This window comes from Strigops habroptila, chromosome 3 (assembly GCF_004027225.2).
Source record: "Strigops habroptila isolate Jane chromosome 3, bStrHab1.2.pri, whole genome shotgun sequence".
Lineage (NCBI taxonomy): Eukaryota > Metazoa > Chordata > Aves > Psittaciformes > Psittacidae > Strigops > Strigops habroptila.
Genome location: NC_044279.2, coordinates 63,286,878 through 63,294,706, shown reverse-complemented (window position 1 = coordinate 63,294,706; position 7,829 = coordinate 63,286,878). Strand labels below are relative to the sequence as shown.

The 7,829-nt window shown below is 42.6% G+C and overlaps 1 long non-coding RNA gene across 1 annotated transcript; it reads left to right on the top strand.

The window, feature by feature from the left end:
• The first annotated feature begins 6,177 nt into the window (after positions 1 to 6,177).
• LOC115605078 lies at positions 6,178 to 7,517 on the top strand. Its single transcript, XR_003990504.1, has 3 exons — positions 6,178 to 6,421; positions 6,506 to 6,577; positions 7,435 to 7,517. It is a non-coding gene; the product is annotated as an uncharacterized LOC115605078 (long non-coding RNA).
• The last annotated feature ends 312 nt before the right edge of the window (positions 7,518 to 7,829 follow it).

Below are 7,829 nucleotides of genomic sequence, written 5' to 3'. Positions count from 1 at the left end.
GCACAAGTTACACAGTAGGTAGTGGGAGCTATTTACCTCTTTTGTGTGAGAAAATACAAGGAAGCTTTGGCTCCCCCTCTCCTTTGGCCAGGCAGAGTTCTGCCCATGGATTAGCCTCATCCTCCTCCTGCAGGTCGAAACTCCCAGTTTACTGAGTGCTTCTTGGGAGTGGGGAAGCAGTAAGAAACACCTCCCTATGCCTTTCTCTTCTTTAAGGCGGCACAGCAATAGCTGATTGTCTTTTCCCCCCCTTCTCCTTCAGGTTCAGAGAACTGAAAATTAAAACCAGCAGTCAGTTCTAAACTTCGCAAAAGGCCTCAGCCTCTTAGCAAACAAATCTCTCCTGTCTTCAGGATGCTGATGTCCTTTTTCTTTGGCTTGAAGAATAGAAGATATGATTGTCTAGAACATATGAATGACCAACTTGATATTGTATTTCAGACTATGATAATTTTGCTTCACATGCGTGAGAAGAAAGGAAAAATTCTGCCTTTATGTTTCACATCATATACTCTAATTAAAAGCCACAGTGAACTATTGCCACAGGAAGCTCATAAAGACAACAGACTCACTGGTTTTTCCTCCCAAAGTTTACATGATAATAAATATTCATGCCATGCTTCCTTCCCAGTGTAACTGTTAGAGAACACAATGTAATCTGTTTAAAGAGGAACATGAATCAGACTGATAAAAATACTTGGTTGGATTTTTCTTTCAATTTTTTTTAATATTTTAAATAAAGCTGTCAAAGGTTCCTGTGGTAATGAAGAGCTTTGTTGTTATGACAACTGCTTATTCCTTTTCCTTTGAAGAAGTCTGCAATTTGATAGGCAAAAACATCAGGAATAACTAAAACAAAGGGTAAGTAAAGAAAAACATCTGCTAGGAAAAATCCCACCCAAAATCTTAGCAATCAACTCACTTGTGAAGTGACAAACTTCAGGTGGAGTGTCTTCACGTCAGCTAACACAGGGGTGTTCAGCAGCTGCCGGGGCCTGGGTGACCCACGTCAGAAAGCCCATCTTTACATAAGGGGCACATACACGTTTTTCACATGGCACACTGTCTTCCTCTCCAAAGTACATCATTATCAAAGAAGGGGCTTTTCAGAAGCTAACTCTGGTGCTTCTAATGACGTATTCATCTTCTCCATTTTAAAAGCAGCTGCAGTTCAAAACATGGCCTCCAAGTGTTTGGCAGATAGTGCTGGTGTCTCCTGCAACACACCTCCCTCTCACTGCAGGATGGCGACTGGGGAATGGTGACCTCCAGGCAAACTGGTGTGAATTAACAGGTTTTGGCAGGAAGTGGGGCTTCTCTTTAGAAGTGAAGGTGGACATTGCTAAAGAGTCCTATATTGAAGATGGAGCAATCCTCAGAGCACTGGCAGGGACCGTACCAGGTGTCTTCATGGCTTTGATGAACCATCGTATGAGCAGCTAGAGCTGACCACACCTGAGAGGACAAGCACACAGCTTTGGTGTTGGCAGCCATAAAAACACAATGGATATTGAGATGCATCAATCAAAAGTATTTCTGCTGTTTGGGACTAATGTTCGATTCAGGGAGAAGAGCACCATAGATGACTACCAAAAATTTGGGAAAGTTTTCCCCAAAGCAATTTTTTTCCTTCTCAGTGTTATCTTATGGGCTTATTTCTCTTCCCAGGAGACATGTGACTGTCAGATTTTAGTCATTTCTTACGTATGATAATTAGTCTGCTCCACTTTACAAACTGCAAGACTTAACCCCCTAGATATAATATGACAGATGCATGTTCCTGGCTCTATAATGCTAATAAACTCGGTGTTTGGCAATAAGCTATGATGATACACGCTGCTCGGAGACTGGAATCAGGAGTGCCAACATTCCTGCTGTGCATCTGACTTCATGAGAAATAGGACACTTTGCAATAATTTCTGTAGCTTCACATGCTAGCTCGTACTGCCAGGCACACTATGGTCTCATTTTGCTGTTCTTTGCTGCACACGCTGCTCTCCATTGCTCCATCCTCTTGGAAATAATCCAATGCTCTTAAGCAGCAGAATGTTAACCGCTGTCTTGCCTTGCTGCCAACATTTAAGAACCTGCATTTTTCATGAAGTCTCTTCTTGATACCCCTGGGCTCCTCCTTAATTCAGCCAAGATACTCCTACAGAAAGTGAAGATTCCAACATTGCTATCAAGAAAGCGCGGTCCCTGCTTGTTACCCTTTTCTATGCAGAGAGATTTCAGACATCCCAGCAAAGACAATCTTGCTAAGAAGATGGCAGGATTTGGAAATAAAAGCAGTGTTTCAGTTGTTGAAAATGTAGATTTTTCTGAAGGTGCTGTAGGAGTTTACAGCAGTGTAAAAACGCCGAAAGACCCACCTGAATTTTATTTCTCTTTTTTATCCCTGTAATTGGCTGTATTCCCACTTTAAAGACATTTGAATTGCCAGGTTGGACACTAGGTGGTGCTAGGACAGTGGTTTGTCAGGAAATTTCATAAGAAAATTCTGGGTGGAAGACCACAGTAGGTTGGAAATGGTTACTTGCCAATAAAACATTTGCTCTGGTACAGCTAATCCACTACTATCTATCTTTGTTAGACTAACCCACACGACTAGACACCATTAGCTGGCATTAGGTGTTCCTAATGCTGCCTTTAGCCAACCTTGTCTCCCATACATCCATAAGCTGCCAGAGGTATAATGCTCCTTTTGCCAATCTGTCACTCTTCCCGTCTCTCTCCTGTCCCCTCTGGGAGGACACCAGCTCAGCTGCCTCCTGAATGCAGAGAGAAAGATGCTCAAGAAGTTTTCCTGAGCTAGCCCTGCCACTTGGCCAGGAAGAAGGCAAGTGAGCAGGACTGCTATGTGGTCAACTCTGCACCTCCTGCCTCGTGCTGTGCCCCCTATAACTGTTTGTGTGGTTGTGCAGCTCGCCAGGACAGGGAGCCTATTTGGTTTTAAAATAACCATTTCCCACCATGTCCCAGGTATGTTTTTCTGCTGGATTGGGTCCCTCACCCACTGCATCACCCTCGTGAGACATAGTGTGCCAGTGCAGGGTGCGGGGTCAGCCCTGTTCGCTGTCACTCACAGCCCAAGTCACCGAGACCAGCTGTCCTGCTAATGAACGTACCCAAAATGACCAGCTTTGATAGAGTGTAGAGGAGCCCGCAGCTTGCCTCCCTGCTCTCCTGATAAGCCCCCCCATTATAGGGGTGCAAGGCTCAGTGTCCTCCAGCCACTCACTCCCCCGGGAGCCATGGTTCCCTTGCAGATATGTCATGTATCCTCTGCAACAGCATTAAGGGTGGATAGTGCTCCAAAGGTTATGGCAACTGCCACACACCACCGACCGTGACAGTGTATGAAGAAACCTGATGAAGCCATGTTCAGAAGCGCTGTGCTCCCAGAGGTGTGAGCAAATCTGGGGACAAGAGGAACAGATAACACTTAGAAACCTGCCAGTGGGAAAGACTTGCGTTCTCTGATCTGGTTTTGACACCCAACTAAAGTGTTTGTCCTCACTTATGGAGTGCTACATGAGTGAGAGCCCTCACATCACACTGCCCACTTGCCTCTCTCCCCTAGCCTCCAGGCAAGCTGCACGCCTATATTTACAGACAGCAAATTAGATTAATTCCCTGGGGTCAGTCAGGTGCAAAATGGCCATAGATCAAGCTATTAATAAATATATTCAGAGAAAAAGAAGAGTTTGGAAGAATAAATTGTGTAGTCTTATGACATGGTATACCTAAAGAATTGGTTGAAGTTGAAAAATTCAAAGCCCAATTAATTTTTCATGTGTACAGTTACTTCCTAACTACAAAAGTTAGGTTGTCTCTGCTTCAGCCTAAATCATTTCACTCAAAACATTAGGTATAACAAAGTAAAGAGGCCTCAGAGATCCTGTACTTGGTGCTTTCTGTTGTCATAGAGCACTATTTAGAAAATCAGGATAGTTTAAGACAAATCTAAAAATAAAACAAACAAAACACCAAACAAAAAACCCCTTTATATAATAAAATGCAATTTCAGAATAACTAACAGGATACAGTAAGTAAATAAGCATTCTTGAGAGGTGCACTGAACCTAAAGATATAATACCTGGCTTAACAGTGTATGAGGCCTGTTCCTGGAAACAAGAAATTTATTACAATATATGATACACAATACAAGGAGTTGTTATTTTGTTTTCTTTTGTTTTTTTAAATTGACAAAGCGCCACTTCATGGCAACCAGAAAAATCTGTGTAAGAATGCTCCAATTTCTATATTTATCTATATGAAATATCTAGTCTGGAGCAGGCAAACAAAGATTTGAAACTGCACTTCTAGGTAAGTGTCCAAGGAGCATAAACACAAGACTACTCTGGTCACACCTTTGAGTCCAAATTTTTCCTCGAAACCTTTTCTCAGTCGCTGGCAGATGTCTTGGCACAGAGCGGAAAGAGGTCTGAAACCTCAGAATTGCAGAGAAGAATAAACATGCTCTCACCCAGGAAAGGCACGCTATAAATTTAGCATTTTGACCTTTTGGTGCTTGTGTTAATGCACAACATGACACCCATCACATCCTCATTCATCAGTTACCTGCGGCAAGATAAACACCCTTCAGCGGATATGGCAGGAACCGGGATTTAACAGCTGGCTGCATTCATCCTGTTGCAGTTAACCAGTAACTGAGAAGCTCCAGGTATTTGTAATGATGGTCTCAGATGAAGATATTATTGAGATCCAGGTGTGCTGCCCCCAGCCAGCACCCTGTACACAGAAAGACCTAGACTGCCTGGAAGTGAAGTTGCGAGAAACATGCAGATGATTCAGTTAGTGAAAAACAGTTCAACTGCGCTTGCCAAATCACACAGCATCCTCTGCATGGATGCTTGTGGCAGGAAACAGGTTCTTCCATTTCCTCATTTCCTAGATTAAACTAAGTAGGAAAGTATTCTTAACAGCAAACAAGACCACATGCACATGGGTAAATTCAAACTAGCCGTTTTGATTTATATGTGTGTCTTCATCAGTCAGATTAGTTTTCATGGAGAGACAAGCCTGTGATGGAGCCATGGATAGTATCACAGCAAATCGTTTCAAAAAGTCATTAATTACTAAAGGTCAGAACAATATTACATAAATCTTAAAGTGTCCTTTAATTGAATACCCTCTGTTTTACTTACTCCAACCAGACTGTGAGCAGCTTTCTACGGATTTCTTGCCTTTCCGTCTTCTGCTCTTACTATGTATTCAGGGAGCTTTGAAGACAATAGTTAATACACATTAAAAAAAGAAGTAAAAAAAAAAAAAAAAGGAACAGTAACTAGGTGGCTATTTTATTATCTAAATAAGTGGTCTCAGATAACCATCTTGTTAATGCATGTAAAATATATTGTCCCTGCTTGGTGGATGTAAAACAAACACAGAGATTTGTGGGTTCTGGCAGTTGCTGCTTGCTCTGGAATGCTTGAGCATCTTGTCACAAATATAAAATGTAGATTTTTTAATATACACATATTTCCAGCTTGGCAAAGTGATTAAAGTCAGAGTATATCCATCTCCGACTATCCAAAGTATAAAAATGAAAAAGGGAAAAAATTAGCAATAATTCACAAGGGGATGGGTCAGAAGACCCATATGTGATTATGGTTTTTAGCCTTTCAAAAATAAAAAATATAATGGGGCTAGCCTGACAAGAACTGGTCAGCTGTGACTTCAGGTATTAAGGACCCTGTCCTTTTCTGGCAATGAACCCAGCAGGGTTAGTCCCAAGCGAGAGAACAAAGGTAATTACACAAAGCATTAATAAGATTTGAAGTCCTTTTAGTAATAACTAATGAAATTGATGCAAACACAGCTGACGAGCATTGGCACAGAGTTGCTGAGCAAAACTTCAGGACATGAGGTGTGGATCCTCCGACACAAAATGAGACACTGAAAACTGACTGACAATACCCAGCCTGCTGCGTGCATTTATTGCAACGCATATGCTTGCAGCAGTTTAGTGTGCGGGGGGAAGCAGTATCCATGAACAACTCCTTGCAAAGTCATTCTTAAACGCCTGCAATCCCTGCTTGTTCTATTGCTTCCCTTTCAGTGAATGAGCGTAACTGCGCTGTCATTCTGTGCTCCCCAGGGATATTTATTAGACAACGGCCAGCAAATCACCTTCATTATAGCAGTCAAATGCAAAGCCTTGAACAATGCAAAGATCTTTCAAGTTTACCGGCAGCGCTTCCAGAGAAAGAGAAAGCGAGTGTGAATTTAGTTTTGTTCTTTGCATCCTGTCATCCCTCAACATCCAAGGGCTTCAGCTTGCTGCAGCCAGACTGTTGAGGACCCCCACGGATTAACATGAAGCCAGGAGACAGTAAGAGATGATCAGACGGCAATCACAGAAGCAGACGCGTAAAGGATCTTTTCATTTCACCAGGTGACGGACCTGATACGCTAATTGAAACAATATCTGTGTCTGCTCATGCGATTCCAAACCACTAAAGCTCTGTTTTTGACACAGGCATGATAAAAACAAAGTCCTCTTCAAAAGAGTAGCAGTGACCTCATTCAGACACGTTCATTTCCATGAAAGGTAAATACAGCAGACAAAGCAGCAATGTTAACAGTTTGTTCCTCGGAAGTAAGGCAGGGGGAAAGAAAAATCATCCCATAGTTTGTCTTTCCACCAGGCTGATCTCCTTCAGCAGCCTGAATAAGCAATTGGTTGCTAGCCAGCTGTGGTGAATTTGTCCCATGTTTGCAAGATCAGTCAGTGAGCAAAGCTGTTTTAAGTTAATAAATATTTGATTTACAAGGTACGGTAAGTAATAAAAAGGGAAGGGAGTTTAGCTGCTGGGAGATTTGTTTAGCACTTTAGCGGGGATAACTAACAACCAGCTTTGGTTGTTCTTCCTTCTTCACATGGCCAGTGGGCAACCAACTTTATCAGTCTTGCTGCATTATACCTTGTAGTGAGCAGAACTAGCACACTGAGCAAAACAGAGGTGGACTGGGACACACACCATGCCTTGACAGAAGCACAGCTGAAGGGAACACTCTTAGATTCTCCTTTCTTCTTCTCTGCAAGTAACCTGTGATAAATATTGCATTTCTCAGTATCATTGGGAAAAATCAAAACTGTTTGATCCTTTCCATATGATATAGGTAGCTATATATGGGGGCGGGGGGGGGGGGGGGGGGGGAAGGATATAAAGTAGCAGGTACAGAACAGCTAGCAGCATTTTATCAAAGGAGAAAAGACCCAGAAGACACCAATCAGCCAACTACATAGTCCTGGGTATTTTGGATAGAGCTGAAAAACAAAGTGGGCACACACACATGAAAAAAGAAAAAGAAAAAAAAGGCATAAAAAGCGCCTGTGTTTAAAACCCCCTAACCCAGCTAGGATATTAAAGGTTGGGGTTTTTTTACATTTTAATTTCTTTGTAGAGCACTGAGCCTCTAGGTGGGGATGTGGTAATGTGGGCAAGGCACGGAAGAGAACGCCAGGAGGCCTGAAGTGCAATGCAGAGCACAGGTAGAGCACAGGTAAGCACGCTTTGCATGCTGAAGGAGCTGACATGTCTGTTCTCAGTCTCCAGTGCACAACAGACCTCCCGCGTGACCATGGGCACATCACTTAGTCTTTCAGATCTCCAGTTCCACCACTAGTAAAAAGACTGGTTATCCTACCCGCTGCTCAGGCACATCAGGTTGTTTCATGCAGGCTCTGTAAAGGAGTTTTGAGTCGTGTAGTAGGTACTAAAAAAGCACAGAATATTATTGTTAGAGTTGTGGCTGTTCACTGCAGATCAAGGACTCTACCAGAAGAGTAATAGCCTCTT